General features: G+C 38.3%; 1 protein-coding gene across 10 annotated transcripts in view; it reads left to right on the forward strand.

Annotated features, from left to right (window-relative positions):
• LOC117213790 (potassium voltage-gated channel protein eag) overlaps window positions 1-27,790 on the forward strand; it is a 153,532-nt gene that overhangs the window by 19,798 nt on the left and 105,944 nt on the right. The gene's annotated exons all lie outside the window — the stretch shown is intronic.

The raw sequence follows: 27,790 nt of genomic DNA on the forward strand, positions 1-27,790 counted from the left end.
TTACGTAACCGCGGCAAGTGTGCAGAGATAAAAGTTGCCCCCCCTCGTATAACGAGATTACTCGCGATGACCATGATAGGTTCTGCTTCGTTACACGATTTAACCCTTTCGCTATACCTATAGCGGTCGAAGAGCGGACACGCTAGAGGCTAACGTTACTCGAATCGCACCTTCTTGTTTACAGATACAACGTACATGAGTTACACGCAGAAAAGGATTTTAAGCTTGCACGGCTCGGGTTTATATCGTCGATGCAATTCGAGGCTTCCTGATCTAAGCCTCTGTGTTCGATAGAAATTACCTTCTCACGTTTTCCTACTGCAGGAGAATCGGTCTGTCGCTGCAGTAAATAGTAGGTCTGTTACTACAGTAGTATAAGTCTGTCTGCACGGTAGAACACTGGCCGTGCTTCACTCGTAATATATGTTATACGTTCGTTTAAATGGACTCCACCAATTTTCCTGCCAACGTATTACTTTTCGCTCGCACAATAGTTCACGCCCAAATAAACGAATTCAATCGGTAGAAGTTCGATTAAACGGGTATCAGCTAAAATTTCGTTCCAATAAATGGATTTTACTATATTCTACTATATAGCACGGTCTTATAGTACTATATAGATATGTATATCGAGTAATGGAATTTTATCTCTGTTAGATACCATTCTGTTAGCGAAGATGCGCTAGTCGCAGCGACGATGAAATTGTTCCGGTATTCTAATTTCTCTTGGACACGCGTGGCGATCTCAAACTGTAAGAACGATGGTTCCTTGGATTCGAAGATATCGGAAATTCCACTGCCTTGCGCCATAAGTTCTACTGCTTGTGAAAGGATGAACTCGATGAACGATAGACCGAGGATATTTATGGATTTATAAGAAGGTCGAGTAACGAGCATGTTACCAGAAATTAGAATATAGCGACGGTATCAAATATTAAGAAGCATAAAGGTAGAATAGGCGCTTTTTGATGAGTGATAATAGTCATTGCTATAGGGGAAGGTTTGAATTCAAGTAACGTATTCAATTCAAGGGTTGAATTATAGTAACAACCTGTATACCTGTAGGAAAAAAATTCCTCCTTCACGCGATGAAAAAATGTCATTCTCGTGCGATTCATTTACAAATGGTCGGCGTTATCGGCCGTGTTACCCTCTTTACCGTCTCGCCGACAGATATTTAATTAATATAATTGGATGAGCGAGCGTGTATTTCACGATATCGTCCCCCCGCGTCTTTTATCGCGTTTGTCTGGATTCGCGGCGCACGTGCGAAGTAACGCGGCCGAGCAGCTTGGTAACGAGCTGAGCTTTAATTGGCCTTCCCCGTTTCTGGCTTAAGTGCGCTAAAACGAACGTTGTTTGACGCACGGAGATACACGGTCGCGCAAAAGTAACGTCTGTAAACCTGCGCGTCCTTCGCAGTTTCTTCGAAGCTTGGAGAACTGCTTGTTAGGTGAAACAGCAAAGAGCGTAAGGGGCGTAAGCTGGCTAATTATCTTCGTTAACGAATATTTTATTAAAGATCCTACGACAGCGTCGAATCTCACATCGTCGTATAATACTTTTGTGCGCTGCTGTATTTTCCAACTCAAAGCGATTAAATTCGATTACACGGTAAACCGAGCCGAGCGGAAGTTACCGAAAATAGGGGGAGATTAAAAGCCATCAGAGACGAGTTGAGAAAATAGGAAATCATTAGAGAAGAGCAATCGATAGAGAAATTATTTCGGAAAGAGAAACCAATCCGTAGGTTACATTTATACTGTTGACGTTTTTAATGTGTACACGGATTCGGTTTTGTCATAGTCATCGAAAGCCGAAATAGAGGCAAAAGTGGAATTAAGACGAATGGAGAAAATAGGAAAATTATAGAGAAAGAGAGATACGTACATGTGTATCTCGTGCTTGTACAAGAATCGAACACTTTAGGTAGCTTCTCGTTTTGGGTTCTCTGCCGTACAGAGAAACAGCCCCGCACAAAATTCGACTGTACCTAAGAGGTTAAAACCAGACACCCTGTATATCACACGAACATCGTGAAAACGTAAAATTGAAGATTCTATTATACCAGCAAAATTAGTATCATTTCAAACAGCGAAACGATATCAGGTAATATTGGTCCAACACGCGAGACCAGCACAGCGCAATTTCTCTGTGTGTGTGTGTGTGTAATATTTGAATACGAATTCATGCACGTTATACGGTCGAATAAATTATACCATACGGTCGTGAACAATTATTCCATCTCAGAACGTGTTCTCTCGTTATACATACTGTATCTTGTTATACATAATTTGATTGAGGTTGCAGGATAGGCGCGCCTCTATCCCCCCGTGAATCTTGGGAATCCGACGTACTCTAGTTAATGGGTCAATGCCGCCCACACTTGGTTTCACCCTTTTGCAACAGCCTATTCATCGTCAGTGACCTTTGACCAACGCCAACAGTCCGTGGCCGACCGTTTTTCGTTGTTATCGCGGCTCGAGCACACTCTCGATCAGAGATTCTCTCGAGACGATGCCTTTTCCACTAATATTTGATGAATACGAGGAAACGGTAGTCGATCATTCGAATGTATTCGATTCGTCAACACGTTGACCACGCCACGCGAAATTTATATACAGTGACTGCTATTAATAGACGGTGGATTTTTATAGAAACTCATATTTTTTGAGGATATGATTGGAAGAGTAGAGCCACGATAGAAAATTGTTTTATCCGTCAAGCGTTAGAGCAAACGCTATACTTTGAATATTTTTCTGTAAATGTATTCTGTAAAATATTGCATGTATGCAATATTGCATAAAAATTCGCCATCAACTTATTATAGCAATATGGGCACAGCCGGATGTTCCATATACTTGTTTATGATAACGTTATTGAATTAATTGAATCATCTTTATTTAATTGTTTAATACGTCAAAGCAGTTGTATAGTTGAAGTATAGATTTTATTTGTTTCATGTTACATAGCTTCTTTTCCTATGATAAGCGACGAACTTGCATAATGACTGAATTTAATATTATTATGGGAACAGTTGTACGATGAGTAAGTTACATGAAATTCGCTAAAGCATATTGATTTTATATGTTTTAAGCGTATACGTTGTCTAGAGACATATATCTTGTACGAAATTGATGTAACTCGCTCGTTGTTAAAGTATCCTCGCAATTTCTTTATCATTTACTTTACTTACTTATCCTGCAAAAATCTATGTATTATATATGTCGGAGATGAAGGGAAAGCCAAAGCCTTTGCTTGAAAATTTTGGGAACATCCTCTAGTGCTTTAGCCTTGTTGAGGTTATTCGGTGTGTAAACAGAGAAAACACGTGGATAAATTGTAAGGTAGAAAATATATTTAAATAGAAGTGTAATAAGTAAAAATACAATTTGAGCTGGTCCAGATCCGCACGCTAGCTGTGTTACCTAATAACTGAAAAACCCCGAAGCCAACGTCGCCTGTCTACTGTTTATGGCCTGACTTCGTCGCAGTCTTTTGTCTACACGCTGTCGATGGCTTCAGTGCTTGAGAAAACTAAAAAAGACCAGATGTAGAGTTTTCTTAGAAGTGGTAACCACTTCAACAAGCCTAAATTTTATCATAGCTGTAATTGTTTAAAATTTGTGATAGCGAGATTGGGTTCGAGGTGACAGTTGGTCGCCGAACGTGGCCACGGTCACGAGATAAACGTTTTGCCTAACGGAGGTGTGGAGTGTTTGTATGGGTTTTCCGAGAAGTGTGGTTGTGGCGGCATGCGGCCTCGAGAGCGGGCCTAGCCACGTGTGAGGTTGCCTCGGAGGTGCCGATACAATGGGACATACATTGTATCAATGATCAAACTGCAGGCAGAGACTGCCTAGCAACGGCGTTTGGAACTTCTCTATGGTTGCAACGAGTGCGTATGAAATTGCAGGCAGAGACTGCCTAGCAACGGGCGTTTGGAACCTTTTCGATGCTTCCAAACGAGTATAGAAAACAAAAGGCAATCGTACAGCGAGAAAAATCTCCACGAGGCTGGCATTCGTGCGATTGCCTTGGAGAGTGACACATCGAGCATTTTCGTCAATCGTATTTTGCGCCTAAGATTATTTCACGCTTAGTAAAGAGTTGTCTCGTTGACCGTGAATTCGTTTGAACCCAAAAACATTGCTAATAGTGTCCATTAAATTTATTATTCGTAGATCATATTATTCATTAAGCTTACTATTCGTTAAGCTTGTTATTCATTAGACTTATTATCTGTTAAACTTAATTATTCGTACAATTTATTATTCACTAACTTCATTGTTCGTCAAATTTATTATTCATTAGACTTATTATTTGTTAAGCTTTGTGATAATCTTGTGTGGCGGATGAAAAGAGAGTTTTGCGTTTCGTCCCGGGACTACCGGTGGACTCGTCAGTAAGGCTGTGCCCGGTAGTCCCTGCCTTAGACGTAGAGGGAGTCTCGCTAGGTGCGGTATTTGTATCAATCGTCCGTATATTCGACCGCTAGCGAGATAGACAGACTCGTTGTCGTCGTAGCCCTCTAGTGTTGGCGGTTGGTACCCGCGGATCGGCCGGGAGGTGTTACGCCGCGTTGATGCCTCGACCTGTCTGCGTCCTATTGATACCGATCCGCCACACTTGTATATACGTGTAAATATAATCTCGGCTTTGTGAAACGATGGCTAATCCACGCGAAGAGTCGTCACGCGCCTAAAATTCCGATCCCAACCCGACGTATATAATATATTAAATAAATAAAATCTATCTAAGTCCTCGTTAATTACTGCAAGCACTTTAATTAATCATGTCAAGATACGGTTTGCGCAATATTAGTGAAAACAGCCATCTCAGAGGACGTACAACATTTACATTTACATACATTTATTATTACATTTACGGTTACATTTCTTTCACAGAACACTGTCTTACTAAAAGCAATCTTCTTACACGGCGTACACTTAACTTTCGCCACTATCTACCATTCGAACATATTTACATTTCTTTCATAGAACTTTGTCTTACTAAAAGCAATCTTCTTACACGGCGTACGAACACTTTCGCCACTATCTACCCATTCGCCGTATCTACGTTTCATTGCTAGAACATTGTCTTAATAAAAATAATCTTCCAACATATCCGCGGGCTCTACCGAACAGTTTTAGCAATCTTCTCTGTAAACGACTATTATAAGTTGCCTTTAGGGTCTACCTTTGCAACTCTTCCTCGTTTAAGGAACAACGAGAGCAAACATAACGCGACTTCGTCTCATCAGGAACCTCAACGGCAACTGTAACCTTCTGAAATCGCGTCACCAGGCGTCAGAGAACTTGAAACGCTCGAAATTCAACGCAGATTGCAAGTACTCCCCGAGTCCGTTGACAAACTGTCTGATTACTTTCGGCAGCGTAGAGAAGATAGGAGGGAACACGAGCATTTATAACGAAGGAGCCCCAGAGGCTCGTTTCAGAGACCGTGCTGTTCCAAACGACTTTGGGTTACCGGAATTACAGTGGAACCACCGGTGTCCTGCTTTGGGAATTTTTGCCAGCTGGCTGCTGCAGTAGATTCCATATAGCATTCCGAACTTTCGATCTGGTATCGCGTTTCCTTTATTAGGTCGGTGCATACGACACGTCGTTTCTTCTGATGAAATTTTAACCGTGGCTTGCTCCTACGAATTACCGCGCCCTCCATCGAAATTGCTTCTGCACGATCCAATGCATTTTTCATCATTTCGTCTCGTTAGCTTCGTCGTCTCATGTATCGGCTCCTTGCACGAGTTACGATACGTAGCTTTATTCCGCGTAAAATTCTGTTCGCAGTTATTTATTACGAGTACGAAGCACACCGATGGAAAAGGATAGAAAAGGGAAGGGAAAGAAACGGGTTTTCCTTGGAGAGCGAACGGAGGATTTTTGGCGGAGGTTGTCGCTGCCAGATGAAAAGAGAGTTGTGCGTTTCGTTTTGGTGGACTCGTCAGTAAGGCTATGCCCGGTAATCCTTGCCTTAGACGTAGAGGGAGTCTCGCTAGGTGCGGTATTTGTATCATTCGCTCGTATATTCGATAGCGAGATGGACAGACTCGTTGTCGTCGTAGCCCTCTGGTGTTGGCGGTTGGTACCCGCGGATCGCCCGTCCTATTGATACCGATCCGCCACAGATTTATGAAGTTGCTGGCCAATGATGTTGGCAGCTACGGAGACGAACGTTGGAACTACTCGATCAGCAGAAATCACGGATTTTGGATTCCTGCTTGCGCGATTACTCGAGACACGATGGTAGTTTTAGTAAAATCAATCGGACGTAATTATGTTTTCGTCGTACAGCTTTGTACCAAATCCTGCGACTACTGCGATTCCTCGTAGACGTTCGCTGATTCTTGCACGTGTTACGCAGTATGTGGCGCAACTGTTTACCTTATTATTAATTTTGTTACGGTTAATATAAGTATACACTGAGGCTGTGAACCCACAAAAAGGAAAGAAACGAAATTAGAAGAAATTCTCGTTCCTTCGCGTTTTAATTGCAGTCATAATTTTAGTTATAGTCATTATCTAACAGGTCTGTCTGTGCAGTAGAATAGGTTCGTCAGTGGAACAAGTCTGTTCCTACAGTAGAATAGGTCTATTGGTATTCAATTCTTACCTTGCTGTGATACATGTAACTCGTTCTTGCAATAGGAGTTCGTTAATTGTCCTCGTTATTCCACGAAGAAGACATTGTTAATAATAATTATTATCGCTTTACAAGTTACTAAATGGTTCTAATATTCCAGAACGTAAAAGGTGTCTCTGAAAGGATTTTTTTCTCTCGAAGGGATCAATTTTTCTTAAAATACACTTGTCTAGAATACTATTAGGTCATCCCATAAGTTCGTGCCGTTTTTCGAGCGGTTATATATGTCATTTTTTTTAAACACCTACGAATCGTTGTCTTAGGTATTTTCCGAACATTCGACATCTCTTGAACTGTCAAATTTCGTGATTTTTCAATAAGATCCCGAATTTTATCTTCGTCTGTCTGAGGAGGACGCCCGGAGTGTTCCTCGTCTTCTAAACAGAAATTCCCAACTCTAAAACGTTGCAACCACTTCTTACAAGTGAAAGCGCATTTTCTCCGTAAACAGCACATATGTTTTTCGTGGCAATTGTTACAGAACTTCCTTTCCGAAATTCATATAACATGAGACGTCGAAAATGGATACGCATTTCACTCATGATTTTTTACCGTTAGAAGTCACTGTGTTCGCTATATTACGATCTTATACCCACGAAAATCTGCTCTAGCCTGTTCTCGATCAGCTAAGCTCAAGTGCATTGGTCCCTTATCGCCGTATGTTTATAAATCGACACATGAAATGTATACACAAAAGTCGGCACGAACTTATGGGATGACCTAATATAATCTTGGAAAGATCGGATGGCCAGCAATTTATATAGAATCCCCGAGTTCAACGCTAAAAATATTTATTTCACTTCGGTGATCTCTGGCGAGAACTCCGAAAGTCGAAGTCTGTCCAACTTGAAGATTCGATATCCGATTCAGCTTCTCGCAAGCCATCGTGCAGCGTTTCGAGTCTTGCGGAAAACTTCCGAATATTCCCTGGAGCTGCAAAGGCATCATCCTGACTTCCAACCTAACCCATCGGTCGCTCGTGGCCCCGACGACTATCCTGAGATTAGAGACCGTGACCCGTCAACGCGTTCGTCCTGAGCAGATGGGAAGTCCGTCTCGAGAAACTGCTGACGAATCTGATCAGGAAACCGAATGACGACACGTAACGGGATCTTTCTGCTGTTTTATACATCACAGAGGTCGAGAAACTTTAGGAACACGGTAGACAGTCTCTTGATTGGACTCTCTGATATTTCGGAACTAGGGAATCAGATTTACGGTAATCAGTCGGACTTTTATTAGGAAGCGTAAAAATCCACGAAGTACGAATGTGCAAAATATACAGCGTGTCCTGATTAAGTGGCGAGGCTGGAATATCTGGAAAGATTCGGACGCGAGGAAATGTTTCAGAGGAAAGTTATATGATATCCTGTGGGACGTTCTATACGTTTTTACGTCTGTAAAGGAAAACTTACGAAAGTCGGTGGGAGAGAATATGCGATCGAAAATGAAGCTATCTATTGAAAGATTCTAACCTCTTCTTTGTAGACTGTTTCAAAGTTATCGCAGGATATGTTGAAAATTGTGGATCTTTGAAGCCGAAATAATGTTATAGGAACACTAAATTTATACTGAGGATTAATATTAAAATAATGAAATATTTATTTCATGAACGATTCCTTATATATTCATCGATACACACTTGCACGCGTCTCAGCACTTTCTTCTATACCCGACTGTTAACCGATTCTTAACCGACTGAAGAGTTTACATTCCTCTGTTTTCGAGACGCTGCGGACACACATACTTCCACAGTAGTATCTCTACTACGCATTTAACCTAGTCCAGCACAGAAAATTATACATATCTCAACAGGATAAGATGAATCAAATGGATAGAAGTACGACGTATCTCCCTCCCATACCACACGACTTTTGTCTGAAACATTTTTTCACATCGTTCGTATTTGTTCAGATATTTGGGCGTTTCCAGTTGACACTAACCTTACCAGACCTGGTCGAATTACCAGGTTCAAAATTTTTGTTAAAGTTGTGTATTTATCGTTATTTCCTTTGTTGGTCTAATTTTATGTAGATTCTTATATTATCCGATTAACAATTTTTGGTAATGTAAGGATTTACATAAAGTTAGACGAACAAAAGAAATAACGACGAATGTACAATTTTTAATTAAATTTTCGAACCGGTCATTTGACTGGGCTTGGTGAGGTTACCGTTAAACAGGATATACCGTATATTTTTGGTAATTATGTACAAAAGAGGACTTGAAAGCTCGAATGATCTTTATCTTGAAATATGTTGTAGAGGGGAAGTCACTTATTTGAGTAACGCGCACTTTGTTCAAGGCGTGGGACGATCGTGTTGAAAAGTTAGGTTAGGTTAGATCTTTCGGGGGATCTGGAGGGCTCGGTCCGCAATAACCTGACTTGACCTAACCATACAGCTATTAGGATCGCAATCCTATGCAAATACATATGGAATTTCATTTCTAACCACTTGTATTGGAGTAAATGTAATCTAACAAAGCATGTACCAATTTCTTTTCGCCATAATCTTCGAACCTTCGAAATCGTTCCACGTCCTTGGACAAAGTGCATAATCCGTGCATAATCAGCTCATCTTTATTTATTATTCGTAATCCTTTTGCCTTGCGGCTTAACCAGTTAGCCGTTTCTGACGAGTATACTCGTCACAAAGAAATGGCAGTATTTCGTGTTACGACGAGTTATAATAAAATTCAGCAATAAAATTAAAAAATAAAACAGCCATTTCGTTACAACTTAATTCAATATCATAGCAGCCACACATACTCCGTGTTTGACGAGTATACTTGTCATCGCTTACTTTTTGCCAAGCACGTCAGGTACACGCTTTTCAAAGAGCTACCTGGTTAAAAATGATTTCCCCTACCTCTTACAATCAGTGGTTAATCCAAATGTCGTGTACGATAAAAGACCTTCCTTTCAGGCTTTTCTTTTCATTTTCTTTTTATTTTTTTACCATCAGAACCCCGTCCCCACTCTTCTTCACTTTCCCTCTTCTTTTTTATCCGTCTCCTCCATGACCTTCCCCATTGCCTCCAGACTGGTTCCCTTCGACACTCAGAAATTCTTCAATCGTCAATACCCCACTGCTATCCTGACGTCCCCTCAAAACGTTGGAGACGAGGGTCGTGCAGAAAGTAATACGCGTATAAAGCGACGAACGCGCTCATAGAAGGTCACCAAGCCTCGTTCGTACGTTGACATAAAGCGTATGAAACTTCGTGTTTATATAACCCGCACCGTGGCAGTTTCATTCGTTTAACACGTTCACAACGAGCTGAACCACCGGTGGTACATTCGTATCTTCCCCAAGGGACGTCATGCGCCACCGGTGGTACACGAACTATCGCCGCGGCATAGCGATTAAAAGACCGATTACCGTAATTAACAAATTTATTCGCGTCCTTATTCATTGGGTAATTTTTAAGTAATTTGGGCGACACGAAAGATCATATCGGGAAGTTTTTCGCAGAAAAACCTGAGAGGTTATGAAAGGATAGGACATTCGAGTTGCGTGAAAGATATAGAAAGGTTATGAAACAAAATGGCGCCCGTATAATTCGAGAAATGTATATCGAATCGAAATGTAAATGGGAACTAACTTCCCGGACGACTCGATAGTTATTGCAACATTTAGTATGTTCTATTCTTTTATTTGATTTCATCGAAATATAAATATCCGTATACATATAAGTAAAATACGTAAAATTACACAAAATATACAATGTTCAGTATTTATTATCGTATCTGGTAGCTAAAACAAATGCTTAGGCTCAACTTGCCTATTTTCCTTTATAAAAAAATATAAAATAGGTCTGGATAAATGAGATAAGACTATCGTAATTCGTATCTTTAGCGAGACTAACTCCTTGTAAGGAGGTTGTTTAGCGGTTAATAAGCTATGAGGCGGTGAAAAAATATTTATGCCAAAGTGGCGTTAGATCGATCTCGTAACATTAGCTCGGTGCATTATCCCAATGGATTTTTGATGAACCACTGCAATAGCGTGACATGATTCGATTGAGGAATACGCGTCGTGATTCGTCGAATCATTGGCTGTAGCGTTTCAAGAACTTCGAATAGGGTGATAAAGTGGTCGAATCTATTACATTCGTTCGATACGGTTATCTGTTAGCAAACTTTCAACAACTTTTGTTATCTTTTATTAATTAGCGTCGAAGCTATTAATATCGATATTGCTAATTGTTCATTGATATCGTTAATTGTAATATCAGTGTCAGCAACACTGGAACAAACCCCGATACGTTAATAATTTAATTAACTAGGTCTCCATCGAACATAGAAATAATATCATTGTAACAATAAGGAGTAATAAATAATACATGGTGGATAATATAATTAAAGCGATAGAAATGATATAATTTACATAAAAAATTGTAAGAATAATCTTGTTAATCCACAAGTGTAAGTAGTTAGTTTGGTAATTTATGCGAAGCGAATGAAAAAAGTTTGAATCATATTTGCGTAGATACACCGATGAACGTTTAGATTAGGTCGATCTATGTAGGAAGTGCAACTTCAATATCCAGTTTGTTTAGAGTTTGTTCAATATAGCGAAAGTTATCGTACAGTTCGACTATATACATAGCCATTATTATCTTATCATCTAAATATCTTCTCTGCCACTCAGCATACCTACACAATGGAGGAATTCAATTTAATAGCAAAAGATGAAGATTCAGTAGATAAAATCCTTGTTAAAGGATATAGGTTTGGCTTTATTAATTAATCGATTCACGCGGATTCGATTTTCTCCAATATATTTTATCGCCTCGTACAAAACGTCTTAACACACAGAATACACTCGGTCAATTAACACGTTGTCGACTTCTAAGACAAAAGAGCGTCGTTAGAAGTCGTACCAACTTAGCTTGTAGTAACTAGCGATCATGCCAACCTAACATTTCTCAACAATCTTCACAGTATCGACGCTTGTGGCTCTTGAGTTTCGTCGTTGTTCCAACAAATCAGCGAGATATCCAACTCTAAAGACCTCATCTGTTGAATCTTCCTCTGTTGCTCTTACAAATTCCTAGGTTCTGAGTCATCGTCGGTACAGAATAAACAATTGTTCCTTGTATTTTCTATCGATACAGTTCTCATATACAGTGCAGATGAATCACGAAAATTCACTGCACGAAAGCAGCTTTGTAACAGTTGAGATCGTTCAAGCTAGTTTTCTCTGAAATCCTGACATTTTGAATTATGTTGTTGTTGTAGAAAATTAACGTTTCGCGACGTACTCGCTATTGCTTCATCGTGACAAATAAAAAGTTTGTCCACAATTCGGCATCTGCGAATGGTAAATTCAAATTAATGGGAAGACACGAAGATTGATTGTGGTTGGGCTAACACCGCGACAGCGTTTCAATATTTTCTGCCGTGGCAAAGGAGCGAAGCGTAAACTCCTCTCTTCCGCTGCTTATGCACAGGTTGTTACGTTCTCAATTCAAACGCGCCGAGAATGAATTAACCAGCGGCGAGGGTTCGTGAAGAGGACCGACAGTCACGTACGCTCGCTCGCCTGTTTTTCGTCCTCCTGAAAAATGCCTGGCGAATCAAATTCGCCGACACGTCAGCACGTGTTACCTGGTGCTGACTTCTTCAGACAATTGCCTGTTAACCCTTTAACAATGTCGTTAAACAACGGCCAACCATCGAGAAGAGAGCTCTTCCAAGAAAAGAAAAATCAAGTTATACCATAGCGGTGGCTAAACTGCGGCTCTTGTTCAATTTTACTCAGACTTTTTGTAATTTTCCTAGTACTCGCAGAATTATTTTCTCCTGTAAAGATCCACAGTTAGTGAACTTATTTAGAAGATAAGCTATAAGGTGTAGGGTATAAGGATAACTTAGTTTAGGGTAAACCCAATTGAAGATGTTTTGCAGGAGGCATTGCAAATGCAAAAATGAAATAGTTTTGTGTTTTTATCTAAATAAAGATCCACAGTTAGTCAACTTATTTATAAAATAAGCTATAAAGTGTAAGGTATAAGGATAACCTAGTTTAGGGTAAACCCAATTGAAGATGCTTTGCAGGTGATATTGCAAATGCAAAAATGAAATAGTTTTGTGTTTTTATCTAAATAAAGATCCACAGTTAGTCAACTTATTAATAAAATAAGGTATAAGGTAAACCTAGTTTATGGTAAACTCAATTGAAGATGTTTTGCAGGAGGCATTGCAAATGCAAAAATGAAATAGTTTTGTGTTTTTATCTAAATAAAGATCCACAATTAGTCAACTTATTTATAAAATAAGCTATAAGGTGTAAGGTATAAGGATAACCTAGTTTAGGGTAAACCCAATTGAAGATACTTTGTAGACAGCATTGCAAGTGCAAAAATGAAAGGGTATTGTGTTTTCATCTAATAATATTCTATGTGTCAATGGGAATACCATAGTGTAGGATTGAAGAGCAATTTCCATTTGTGAATAATTATGAATATTGTTAAAAGATGACACCAAAAGATGGTACGTTGAACGTTGCCTCTGTATGAAGCAATGTGAGTAGCGTTAAGCGATAGCTATTTTTCACTAATTTATCATTAATTTTGCTGCAATTTTTGCCTGGAACATTGTAAAATATACTTTTGTAATGAAAGTAAAAAGAACATCTGGGAAGAATATATTTTGTACTTTTTCTACAAGTTGTTTTAGGGACAAACGGTATTGGTACTTGCAGTGCTTCCAAATTTAGATGACTGGCGCATTCAGTTTTCTCTGCTACTGAGAGAGGGCACGTACATTTCCTACAATACGAATCCAATCCCTTTTCCAATGACTTTCCACTACATTGGCGAGGGAAATAGAAAATTCCGCGATGCATTAGGATTTTATATATGTTTCAGATCTTGTAAAAACGAAAACAACTGGAATTTAGAAAATAATTTGAAATCGAGGATTTTTTTCTCTCTTCTAAAAAGTTCGACGTATGACACCTACAGTGTCGTCTACGGAGATGACTATGAATATTAGGTTGTTCGAAAACTTTCTTTCGTTTTATAAGATGATAATAGATAAACAACAATTTCTGTTTTATCTTATTTTATTCAATTAGGTACGATCCATTTCGTTCTATTTCTATTATTACGTTCGTGCATAATTCAATAAACTAATATAAATGAAAAAAACATTGCGCATCTATTATTTCCATATAAAACGAAAGAAACTTCTCGGACAACCTAATAGCTAGCAGATAACTATAATCTACTTCGATCATAGTTATCTATTTATAGTAAACTTAATTTCTCAGAAGATAAAGATATTCTCTGAATTATCTTTTTATTTGCAGCTATCCCAATTGGTAATCTTATTTATGGCGAACCTAATTTCTTATATTCTAAATCTGTCTTTTTCTTTTATTTAATTTGTATTTTACAATTTGTCTAGCTGGACATTCGGTAAATTTTTCTAGTTTCATTGCTAATTAACATATGAATGACTATCCCCAGCGGGATACCATCTTCCAGTTTGTCTATTTTATTTCTTTGCTGTTATTTTCTAGATATTTCTTTCAGAAATATTTTTACGTTCTTCACCCAATAGAACGACGATATTTTCTGTCCCATATTTCCATGAAAGCGCACACTAAGCTTATTTATGACAAACCAAATTTCTAGTTATCTATTCATAGCGAACCTAGCTCCTCAGGAAGATTTTTATGGCACCTATCATACAGTAATTTTATCATATACGATATAAATAACTGTACATAGCAATAAACTGTACATACGTATACGTATGATGTATAAATAAGAAACAAAAAATAAGAACTCTCACACAGTCTCTGACACGCAATATATTTGCTGCCATTGTATAACAAAGTTTGCCCATCACTGTACTATATCACTGTACTATATGTGCGCGTTGTTTCACTCTTTTGCTTCTTTTCTCTACTTTCTTCTATTTTCCTTGCTTTTTCTTTTTTATTCGCCGTTCCGTTTTTTTCTCGCTTTTCGTTTTCCTTCGTTGGCAAAGTCAAAAGTCAAGGTGGAGACACCGAATGGAACGCGTTAATCCAGCATTGAAGGAAAATCAGGCTTACGGAACGAGTGGAGAACAATTAATTGGCCGGATATTTCATCGAAGAACGATCCGGTTCGATCGTTGAAAGGAAATTTCCTGTCAACCTGAACGACGTTAATTTTCAACGAGAATTAAACACGTTTGAGGTTCTTCGGCTGTTGAGCATCTTTCTCTTTCCCGCAGCTGTAATTCTATCGTTTAATCGTTCAGATTCTGTCAGAAGATTCTCGAGGTCAGAGAAGATTCTCAAAATTGGAATTAACATAGTTAAAATTAGAATAGTAATCTGTCGTTACTAATTTTTCGTTTAAAAAATATATGTTGTTATTTAAAAATCAGGAATAATTAAGATATGCGAAAAAATAATTAAAAGATACCGCAAGATTTTGATAATCTGAATTTACGTATTTAACAAATATTTGAAAAATATTTAATAAACGTAAATTCCAAATATCAAAAAATATTCATATTCTAAAAATGGAAAGTTGATGAGAACGTATCAATTTTATAGATACAATTAATTTCCAATTGATTCTTCAAAGTATCAACATCGTTTTGCATTTATTTTCACCAGATTTTTTTTTTTCGTTTAAAAATGGCTTCAGCACGTCTGAAAAATAAAAAAAGTTTCATATAAATTATCTATACATATAAAGCAGCTAGAAAAATTTACCGAATATCCAGACAAATTGCAAAGTACAAATTAAATAATAAAAAAAAATAAACATATAAAGTATATATTGTCTTACGGATTTGGTTTCGCAGTTCGATAGACGTATGTTGTGTTTCTCGATTCCTCTTGCCGAACTGTTTACAAACAAAACTTGATATCCTTCGGCCAATATTGCAGTCGAATTTTACAAACGCCATCTCTTATCGACAGTATCTATGTACGTACGAGTCACGAGAACAGTGCGGATTGAAATTATTGAAATACGTCGCGTTGTGTATGAATAGCGTGAATTATTCCAATGTGCGTTATTCCAATGAAGAAATAGCAGACATGCGCCTGATGTATGGATTTGGCCAGCCTGTATTGAAATCCAGGGGAACCATTTCGAACATCTGTCATCAAAGGTAGCACATAAAGTTAATTAAAAATCCACTATAACCTAAAAATAAAGTCAAACAGGACGTATGTTTATATCAGAGCTGGGTATTATTCTAATCATTTGAATAAATATTCATCCAAGATAATTTATTGCAATAAATCATACTAGTCGAATATTTTTGTTATTATTATTATTATTATTATTATTATTATTATTATTGTTATTATTATTATTATGTGGAATAATTGTTTGTTATAACGTAACCATTTCCTATATTTATCCGAATAACAATGATCGTAGATGTTTCGATTAATAATACGAATAATCGTTTGTTTCCACTCAATTTCTTACGAGTATTGTGTGTACAGATATCGATACAATTTATGCTGCTAATTTACCAGACGAATAATTCACCAACGAACAACAAATATTCTAATGTGTCATTTGACAGAATAAATATCTGCGTATAATATTTATATATAATTCTATCCGAATAAGTTACGCGATTCAATTTTTAGTCGGACAAATTCTTATTCGGATAAATATTTGTCCGATTGGATATTTCTTTATCGGTTGGCGAATAAAGTTTCATTCTTTACCTTCGTTCGTTATTCGAATGAAACTTTGTCCAACGCTGGTTTATACGAGCTTGGAATATTTCCTACTTATTCTGTGAGTCATCTACGATATACAGAGTGTCCCAGCATTCTTTTTTTTTTATTATTATTATTTAATTTGTCCAGCTGGACATTCGGTAAATTTTTCTAGCTTAATTGCTAAATGACATGTGGATGTTTACCCCCAGCGGGATACCATCTTCGAGTTTGCCTATTTTATTTCTTTAGTGAGACCAGTGGGGTATTTTCTCTTTAGTCTTCTTTTTATGAGAGTTTCGCTCGTTTCAGCAGCCAGCTGCTTTGGATGTGTTGCCGTTCTTTCCTTATATTTTTTTGCGTCCCTACCGATTTCTTCTCTGATAGTTGGCATTTTTAAGTCTTTGCGTATATCCTCGTTTCTGACATATCATGGGACGTTGGCTATTGTTCCGAGTATCTTCGATTGTGGCGCCTCTAGTTTATTTATGTGACTCATTGCTGCTGTGCCTCATAGTGGTATTCCGTACGTGCAAATTGGTTTATTATCGTTTTAAAGATTTTTAGTTTATTTTCCATGCTGAGTTTAGAGTTGCGACTAGTTAGCCAGTACATCTGTTTTCTTTTTGTGGGTATTTTGTCTATAATTGACTTAATGTATTGCTTCCATGTAAGTTGTGTGTCTAAGTGGGTCCCAGCATTCATGGCGCAACTTGGACGAGATGGTCGTACGCGAGAAGTCGAAAATATGGAAAAAATGTTGTTCGTTACCGTAGGTTTACGAGCAATAACAAAGCACGTAATTCTTAAGATTTGTTTTATTAATGCAAAAATTGTTAAAGATGCTGGCCTCCGTGCCACATACACATAGATGTGCTCACCGAATTAAATTTTCGAACGGCAAAGTGATCCTCGCTTTTAATTGCGGAAGACTTGCGTTGTCTTTGGAATAAACTTTTCACTTTATAAGTAGGTTTCTAAATACTTAAATGGATCAAGTAAATAGATACAGGTTTGTGTCGAGATCTGCTGAACCACGACATAGTCAAGTGCACGCGTGCAAGAGAAAATGAAATGAAAGAAAGAAATTCAATGTCGATTTTCTTAAAAACAAAGCCTCGAACGAACAAAATTTATTCCATAGAAATTTCCGATTTATTTTCTCATGTACAGTCACCATCTCCAGCTTGACCGTCAATACTGGGACACCCTATATGCGAAACGTCGAAGAAATAAAAAGTCGTCGCGTTAAAGTTATGAAGTTAATATTTAATCGGTTGACGATTTTCGTCGTCTTTATCGTCTCTACTTCCCTTCAAATTCTCTATAGTTCTTCGCTTGTGCCACTTTCACACGTCATTTCACCGCTCCATGACACGATGGTTTAACGAAACCGCGAACTTTAAACGTAACGGCAGAGGAAACGTTTTCGCAGTGGAAAGATTTGTAGATACAGTGGCTGGTACGAATCTTCCTGGCAATTTTGGGCTTCGAAGCACGATCAACCGATAAAAGCATTTGCTCTGACGTTATCTTTCTTTTTTGTTTAATATCAGGTCGACGAAATACGATATTAGCACGCGGAAACCTCGCTTGAAATTCTAGCCGATATCCGATATTTATCAAATTGTTAGAACTTTGTTGTTTGACGTCACGACCTAATAATATATTCCGCTAACTTTTTCTATCAGTTCAGAAACGTAAACCTGGCAAAAATGCACGAAACCTAAAAAAAAAATTCCTGCCGAAACTACGTTAGCGTTTCGAAGGGGCTTACGTAAATGTTAGGACAGTTGTTCTCTGGAAATGAACGCTGATTTTAGCAGATTTTTCTACCGTTGAAAGGTTCCTCCAGCTAAATTCAGACCGATAATTCTTTAACGCAGCAACTTCGTACAATTTCCACGTATTTTAAACGTCTAGGTATTTTTGTTCTCGATAGGGGAAAGTTTTTTGGGGAAAAAGTTGGAACGAAATTCCCTTAGTCCTGCGACATTAATCACGTTATTTGTACTACAAAGTTTACGGCTATTAATCTTTTCTCCAGACCTCGCCCGAACGTTTCTTAGTATATCTAATGACTTTAAACTTCCGATTCGCAACCGTCGTTCATTTTATTCTTTGACAAACACTATGACTAATTTTCTTTTTATTATTTAATTTGTACTTTACAATTTGTCTAGTTGGACATTCGGTAAATAATGTGACTAATTGACTCGATATATAACCTAAAAAACTTAGAAGCTAGCAAGTCGAGTCTCGTTAATGTAGTGAAGTATTAATTATGAAAATGAAATTCCGCAACTCTCAGCCACAGTATTTTTTGTACGTCGTTTGTAGTAGAATATTTCCAAAAGTAATAATTTAAATACTTTGAAAATTGCGTTTATCTGTAATTTAGTATTTAGTTGTAATTTGTAGTTGTAATGTGTGGAAAATTAAGTTTATCGTTCGAAACACTAACACATTCCTTATTACTAATATTATTATATGTACATGTACAACATTATTATTTTTTGAAACTCCACATCTGCAGTTACAGTTTCTTCTCTCAGAAATGTTTCTATTTTTTTTTTTATTATTTAATTTGTACTTTACAATTTGCCCAGCTGGACATTTGGTAAATGTGTTTCTATTTTGACAATGTTTGTCTCAACGCAGTTACTTGCATGGAAGATTATTACACATTATCGCTATTGTTGTTATTATTATACGAGTAAAAAGTAGCTCGTTCTACACATTAAACTACATCGTACACGGAGAAGACACAAAGAACACAAAGACGCAAAGACGTAAAATCGAATATATTTAATTATCTGTTATATTAGGATAGTGTGCATTAACTAATTAAAAATAAAAAAAAAGAAACCTAAAAAAAACCATCGTGTTTCTTTATTAACGAAGCGGAAAAATAACGAGTCGCCAACGAGCGGAGAATGTAAAACTTCTAAAAAGCCTAGAAGCTAAAAATATTTCCTGAAACCAACCAGAGTGGCAGATCTACTCGTGGAAAGGTCAGACAGCAGATAAAATATTGCAGATGGAATCCAATTGCAGCGGCGATCTCAATCGAAAGATCATCTTTCACGATGGACAGACGCGTTTTGCGAATGCCATTAGACGGATTATACGATGACGACGCTCTATAGATAAAGAAGATTTGAAAACCGAAAGAAGGAAATCGGGTGCGCGTTGCGCATACAACGGCTCATCGAACTATTCAAACATTTACCACCGAGCGTTTCTACGACTACCACGTACGCCGTACGAAACTTATTGAAGTTTTCTGACCATCGTAACGCGGCAGGATTATCGAGTTTATGGTAGTCAAATTGATATAAAACTGTGTGAGCTTACAAAGCAACGTAACTGACGCAACTGAGCAAGGTACCTTAGTAATAAATAACAAATTACTGCTCAAATAATGAGAAAGATTGTCGGCGACAAAAAACTGATTAATAGATCGGTCGGTAAGAGTCGGCGACAAGAAGCCGATTAATTGGATATTGGTCGGTAAAGTGTTAATACAGCTGACAGTCGTCTTATATTTTATCGTTAGAGCTTCACACTTTATGTCTATTTACCAAATGTCCAGCTAGACTAATTGTAAAGTACAGATTAAAAAATAAAAAAAAAATTTTGTTTTTCTTTCGATTTATTCTGGTTCGTTTTTGAAATTTTCGCGCTGCGAGATTATGTAAGTGGAAAAGCATAGAGTGTAAGGATACAAGTGGCACGTTCTAAGGTCAAGTTTAAGTTGTAGATTTTGAATGTAAATGTTAAGTACGAGAGACGCTGAGCTCGATGGTTGGAAAAGTAGATCGTAAGCATAAACTAAGGAGAAATGTAACTGGAAGACACAAGCCTTAACGCAGACTGGCCAACATAGATAAAAGGAAAGCGAATAATCGTTCAAATATTTTGATAATCTTTCGCCAAGTACACGCTTCTAATAAATATATTGTGTCTTCTATATATGTAATTTCAGATACGTTCCAAATTTGACTTTATTTATTTTTTTCGTTACTTAGCCGTGTTACTTTACCAACCCAATAATAACAGGCACGTTTATCTGCGACAAAGACGTATTTTCGTTTCGGTTCCAACTTGGCCGAACATTCGACTCCAGTTACGTCACGAAGTAAACACTTAAAAGTAGAGAAACTTGCTCCATCGAAATGTAAAAGGCGTAATAAAAATATGGGTAAGAAATGACGAAAGGGCTAAGGGAATGGGCCAAGGAAAACCGAGAGACAAATCCGATATGACGAGATAGAAAGTGCAAAGTAGAATGTAAGGCAGACAGAGACAAACGAGACTACGGGCAGCGTAGAATTTGAAAGGAACTACGAATGGAAATGGTGAAAAGCTATTAGCGAGGGGGAGATGTGATGATACAAAAAGACGGAACAAGTACTGGGAAGAAGAGGAGGAAAGGAAGTGTGAGGTTTGGGATCGGAAAGGACAGGAGAACCACGCTGCAGCTTATGCTTTCAGAATGCAAAAAACTGAAAAGATGAAAGTTGAGCGTGAAGGATATAGCCGATGGTAGAGACAGAGAAGATGTAGCAAAATGGTAATTAGATTAAACCTGTGGACGTTCTCGTCGCTTCTTAATCGCCATAAACATATGTGGCGGATCGGTATCAAGAGGACGCCGACAGGTCGAGGCATCAACGCGGCGCAACACCTCCCGGGCGATCCGCGGGTACCAACCGTCAACACCAGAGGGCTACGACGACAACGAGTCTGTCTATCTCGCTATCGAATATACGAGCGAATGATACAAATACCGCACCAAGACGAGACTACCTTTACGTCTACGGCAGGGACTACCGGGCATAGCCTTACTGACGAGTCCGGCTATATTAAGGCTCGTGCACAATAGCGTTACTCGCTGCTAGAAACAAAGTACGCTTTAAAATCGAAATGGAAGCCAAATATTCCTGGCATTGCGTTACTCCGATAAGAAGCTAACGTTTCAACAAGTTGATATCTGTTGGACGCTATTTGGAACAGTCACAACAGATAAGAAAGTGTTGGTCGTCGTCGTGGCTTCGGTGAAAAAGACGTTCGCCTACAGAACGAAGCAAATTAGCGAGCGATTTATTAAACGCAGCTGGTTTATCGAGAAAAGAACACGCATGGAACAAAAGGGATGCCTGGAAGATTGATCGCTCGACGCTCGCGTTAATTATCATCGGGGCGTGATTAACGTTGCAGAGTAGCTCGGCGAGAGCACGTTAATGGGAAAATGAATTAATAAGCTGCCGGGGAGGACAAGAAACTCGCACAGCCGCGTTAAGCGACTGCAAAGATACCCTCGTGGTCTCGTATAATCATAGTAATAATAATAATTTCCCTCTTCTTGTCACTTTATTATCTCCTTACACATGGTCCAATTTTTTAACTTCGTACAGTGGTTCGCCAATGTTGAAGTGGATGCCACTTTCAAGGAAAACTCCACATTTTTTCTAAAATTTAGTTTTCTTAGTCGTCGAAGCCACTGAATATTATTTAGCGCTAAATCAATTTAGTTAGTTTTCTAGGAACATGGCTTGCACAGATAATGCAGCGAGCTACAGACAGGCCAGTTTTCGTAATCGTATAAATATCCATAGACCCATAGACATATTTATACTTAACCCTTGGCACCCGAGGACTTTTTAGGTCGAACGTAGCAGCTACTTCGGATGATTTAGTGTATACGTGACTCGTGTGTTACACCTAGCGTAAAATGGTTTTATATAAAAATTAACTTACAAAAACATTATGTTCCAGTAATTTATCTATATTTACATCTTTGAAAATATGATTTTGTAATATTAATTTCTGCATTTTTTTTTGTATGATAATTTATAAAGCATTCAGCAAGATGTATTCTTCAATATAATTGACCTTATTTTTCAACATCGAAGTTCATCTTCGTTTTAACTAATTTCACAATTTTCATGAAAACCATTTTTTAGTTTTTAAATTATAGTACTTTTGCCATGATCGTCGAACCCGAACTAACGTTGAAGACGTCAGAACCATAGTTTCGCAGAGATATTTCATTAAATATTTTATCTCCATTTTAAAGTCTAACACTTAATGCTTCCTAATAAACAACGCAAAGAGCTAAGGAACCAATTTACGAACCAATATTGCATTAATTGAAGATCAATTGGATCAATTGGAGATGTCGAAATGTAGTATAAACAGGAACTGTCGCCTCTCGCTCGCCACTGCAGTTGCAGCACGGAATGCCGTGGTGACTGACAGCGCCTCTCGAGTGCAAAAGGTTAATCATTTTTTGACGTTTCGTGTCAACAAATTCTTCATTGTGGAAAGAGAACAACATACACACTGCCCTCTTGTTACACCATTTTATTGTTAATAAAAGGCTTGAGGATGTACAATACTCGTCGTATGTACAATACACGGCATCTTACGCACAGCGACTATAGTCGCCCGTAGTACGTCAATGGCATCTTACGCACAGCGACTATAGTCGCCCGTGGTACGTCAATGGCATCTTACGCACAGCGACTATAGTCGCCCGTAGAAGCGAAAGGATCAAAGGAGAGAGACGAATTAATCGGCAGTCGTTAAGTAAGAGTCGAGTTGTGAGGAGTGAAGAGTTGAGTTGGCCAGTTGTTATGAGTTATAAACTATTATTTGGTTGGCAATTAAATAATTGCGGATTTTGTCATTAGGCGGTATTGACAAAATCTGCAATCACTTAGTTGCCAACCCAATAATAGTTTACAACAATATTTAATCACTTTCGTAATCGATCATGAAAATGGTGTAAGTGAAGAATCTAAGAAATACGATCGCTTATCCTCGGTCGCTCGGTCTATTTACGTTACAGTAATCCGAAACTATGTTTACAAGATGGCAGAAATGTAGATTTCCTGTCGTTTAAATAGGATTCAATGCACGCGTCAAACGCAGAGCTTCAAGTGTTTCGAAACGAAAAATATCAAAAATATTAGTCAAAAATATTAATAATAAAATATTAGACCAGAAGTTTCTTTCGTTTTATCAGAAAGCTACTGTCTACATTAGAAGTTAATTAAAGGTTGCTTTTACACTTATCAAGGACCCAATTTTTCGTTTCTTGTTTGTCTTTACGTTGTTACTGTTTTTCTCAATTTTCAACTATCTGTATATGTTTCAACTACCTTGTCTAAGATTAGACACGAAAATCAGATTAAACTGTTTCGTTTCAAGCGTATTTTATACACTCGCAGTAATTTCTAAACGTCGAAATACTTACGCACGTATACACAGAAGAAACGTTTGTTTCTGTCGCTATGCGTTGCTTGCTACGTGTTTCTTGTTTCTCTTCGACGTTTACCGCTGCAAACGGAAACAGCAACAACAAGCAGCAAGTTTCGTTAGCGACAACAGAAACTTGGAAGGAACACTGGCGGAATATCGGACGACAGAAAGCAGCAGCTTCGAACGTGAAACATCAGTAGAAAGTTGCTCGCCGTTGCTTCAGTGAGGATGCGCCTTAACACTTTGACTGCCACGGTTTCTCCTGTGACGCCACGGTAGTCATTGGTGACCGGAGCGCTTCAACTTCTTACAATTGTAAAAATTGTAGAAAAGTTGACAGTTAGGGCATTTTGAATATAGCCGATAAATAGAAGATACTTTGAAATAAAAAGTGCCCCATTGAACAATTAAACATTTTTATTAGAATATCAATAAAAAAAAAAAAATGAGAACAAATCTTGCATCTAACGGTGCACAGTGTTTGCGTCCATATCTTTGAGGGATAATCTACGAATATTATCATAAACACATATTATCATAAACATATTATATTAGAAAATAATCGTAAATGCTGCTTTATAATCATATACAGGGTGGTTGGTAACTGGTGGTACAAGCGAAAAGGAGGTGATTGTACGCGAAAAAAGAAGTCGAAAATATAGAATAAAAATTTTTTTTAATTTTTAAATTTTTCCATCGAGACAACGATCTACAGTGAGATCCGTTATAACGAGACGCGATAAAGTGCACGCGTACCGAGCCAAAATTCAAAGTCGATTTTCTCGAAAACAAAGCCTCGAACGAAAAATTTTTATTCTATATTTTCGACTTCTTTTTTCGCCTAGAGTCACCCCCTTTCCGCTTGTACCACCAGTTACCAACTACCCTGTATACATAAAATTACATTTATACTCGAAAACCATGTCTATTTACACGCGAAAGTAAAGTCCAGTCTCACACGACCAATAGTTAGCCGGAAACAAAATTCGTGAAAATCACTCGTTCTTTTTTTTTGTTACGCGTCCCTCTCATTTTTCCTTTCTTTCTAACTCTTTTTCTAGCTGATATGGTAATATTGCTGAGACATCGAGAAAGAGGTAAAATGTTCGACACGGCGCGTATGATAATACGATAATGGGCTTTTAGGAGTTGCACGTGGATCAATATTATTAATGGTAAAGTAAATACGCGAATTAGCAGTTAATTGTACTCGTAGGATTACGGGGAAACCGCGCCTTAAAGTACATAGATTGGGGAAATAATTTGATGCAGCGACAGTGTTGTCGTCATTGATTGCACGGGAAATACAGGAAATAGGTGTGCGATCGTTGTCGAAGGTTGTTGTACAGTTTGCGCAGACGATGGCTCGATTGATCGATGGCTGCCACGGTTTTCAGGTATCCGATCGAAACGCAACATCGGTGACCTTTCTGCGGCACCGGATGCCGCGCGTATTCACCCTTTTCATCTCTTTGTGAGGCTCGCAGGAAATTTTCAATAGAGCCACATAATGCTCTATCGGCTCGATAGACTCGCAGGTATTTCTGGAATCTGTGGACAATTCTTTTCCCGTGGTTTAGACTCGTTTAACTCTTTCGTGATTAACCAATCGACTGCGGGATCTAGTTTTAGAAATCTGTCGTGCGATTAGGTCATGGAGTGCGTGATATACGTATTGAGATGTGTGTAATTTTGTGTGCTAGACTAGATTAATTTGCCAAATGTCCAGTTGGACAAATTGTAAAGTACAAATTAAATAATAAAAAAAAGAAGCTAGATTAGCCGCGCAGTAGTGACACACATATATGAGTATGAGTGTGTGCAAGTATGTGCGTGCGCAGCGTCTCGTAAAACAGACGAATGCAACTGTTCCGTTAGTAGCGTGGTAAAGAAGATGGTGAGATAAGAAAGAGCTGAGACGCGTGCAATGTGTATCTGTGAATATCTTGTCAATCGCATATTAAATAAATCTGAAACTATTTTCATATCAATTCTAAGTATAATCTAAGTATTCCTTTACATTTATTTCGGCGATTAAGATCCACAATTCTCAACAATATGTATACAAGCGACGACGAGTGTTTTCTTCAGGCGTACCAAAACAAAGTTTTCGTTTGACGTGTATACTCGTCAAATGCGGTTAACGAATCTGATTAACGAAACGATACGTAAACGAAGGTAACTGTTAGACAGGCTACTGGATTGTATAATCTTTTGCTACATCGCTGGCTTGCTGCACAAACTCCGCGTAAAGAAACACTTACGCTGCATAGAAACGGAATTTTGTTTATGACGAAACTGTTGTTTCTTCGCTATATAAACACTTTCTTCATAATTCTAATACTACATCGCATTTTTCTAAGTACGAAAAGATCCAACACGCGAGATAAGAAGCGAAGGAAAACGAGCAAATGTTTTCGTAATGATCAGGGTCTGTTGTTCATTTTTTTTTTTTTATTATTATTTGATTTCTACTTTACAATTTGCTCAACTGGACGTAAGGTCTGTTGTATTCGAGCACTTTCGAATTAATTTTTTACGCACTGTGCCGACATTGCGTCCCTCGTAAATTATTACGAGGTTTCTCGCTGGGAAATGTGCAAACACTCGCTCGCTTGTTGACAGTAGACAGCGGTTATCGGCGAGAGGGGAGAAGAAACGGAGGGATGAAAGGGATGGAAAGGAGTACCATGAGATTTCACGATACGCACGCGGTTGGTTCTCTCGTCGTGGTAATTCTCCGCGATTTTTCTACGAGTTTCAGCTCTTTCACCTCCTTCTTCCACTTTCCAGTCTTCTTCTTTCGTTTCCAGTCGCTTTATACGCCGATACGAGACACACGTACGTACACACGTGTCCCGTGTACAGACTTGTACATAAGTCGCCAGACACTTGCTAATTTTAGACATAACCTTTAATCATAGATTCCTTGTGTTACGAAGGCACGATTATGAGAATAACCGAGCAGTGATCGCAGAAAACGCTGTAAGCTGAAGCCAGACACTACGAAATTTTTTTTTTTTATTATTTAATTTGTACTTTACAATTTGTTCTGCTGGACATTTGGTAATTTTTTCTAGCTTAACACCTTACCGACCGATAGCCTATTAATCGGTTTTTGTCGTCGACGCTTACCGACCGACAGCCTATTAATCGGCTCTTTGTCGCCAACAATCTTTCTCATTATTTGAGCAGTAATTTGTTACTCAGTACTAAGGTACCTAACTCAGTTGCGTCAATCGCGTTACTTTGTAAGCTCCTACAGTTTTATACCAATTTGAATAACTTACCGTTCGCGATGAAGGAAAAGAATGGTATTGGAGAGTCTAAACCGAAACAGAGCGGATGCTCGGGAGAATCTGTGCCTGAACTGCCGGTCGGACGTGCGTATGCTGTTGAATCGCGAGCGGTCGGTAAAGTGTTAATTGCTAAATAACATGTGCATGGCTACCCCAAGTGGGATACCATCTTCGAGTTTGACTATTTTATTTCTTTAGTGAAATCAGTGGGTGTTTTCTGTTTAGTCTTCTTTGTATGAAAGTTTTGCTCGCTTCAACAGCCAGCTGGTTTCGATCTGTTGCCGTTCTTTCCTTGTATTTTTCTGCGTACCAGCCGATTCCGCGAAAATTGACCAATTTTGTTCTTCTATTGGAAAATGCTCTATGTACCAATGAGAATACCGTAGAATTTTATAGCGTGGAATTTAAGCGTGAGCTCCCTTTCTATCGGTGGTAATAAACGATATTATCGATAATAATGGCAGAAGACGCAGATAAAGATGCAAGTGCCGATAAACGTCAGTTGATTGTTTCTTCTTTATCGATGCCATTTGTCTAAACGAATGGGGCGTTGGATGTTCTTTGCAATTAAAGAAGTGACATGTACAGGATTTTTGAATGGGTATACTTTTCTTCTCCGACTACATTAACCAGTTAGCTGTTTTCGACGAGTATACTCGTCACGAAGGAATGGTGATATTTCGCGTTATAACGAGTCCTGTCGGTAATAACACTCAAAGATAAAACAGTCATTTCGCTACAACGTAATGTTATATTGTAACAGCCACGCATAGTCCGTGTTTGACGAGTATACTCGTCATCGCTTGCCTTTGCCCAGTTCCCAAAGTTTCCAAAGAGGTCGCAACAGCTAACCGGTTA

The sequence above is a fragment of the Bombus bifarius genome, unplaced genomic scaffold (genome assembly GCF_011952205.1).
Source record: "Bombus bifarius isolate JDL3187 unplaced genomic scaffold, Bbif_JDL3187 scf7180000007970, whole genome shotgun sequence".
NCBI lineage: Eukaryota > Metazoa > Arthropoda > Insecta > Hymenoptera > Apidae > Bombus > Bombus bifarius.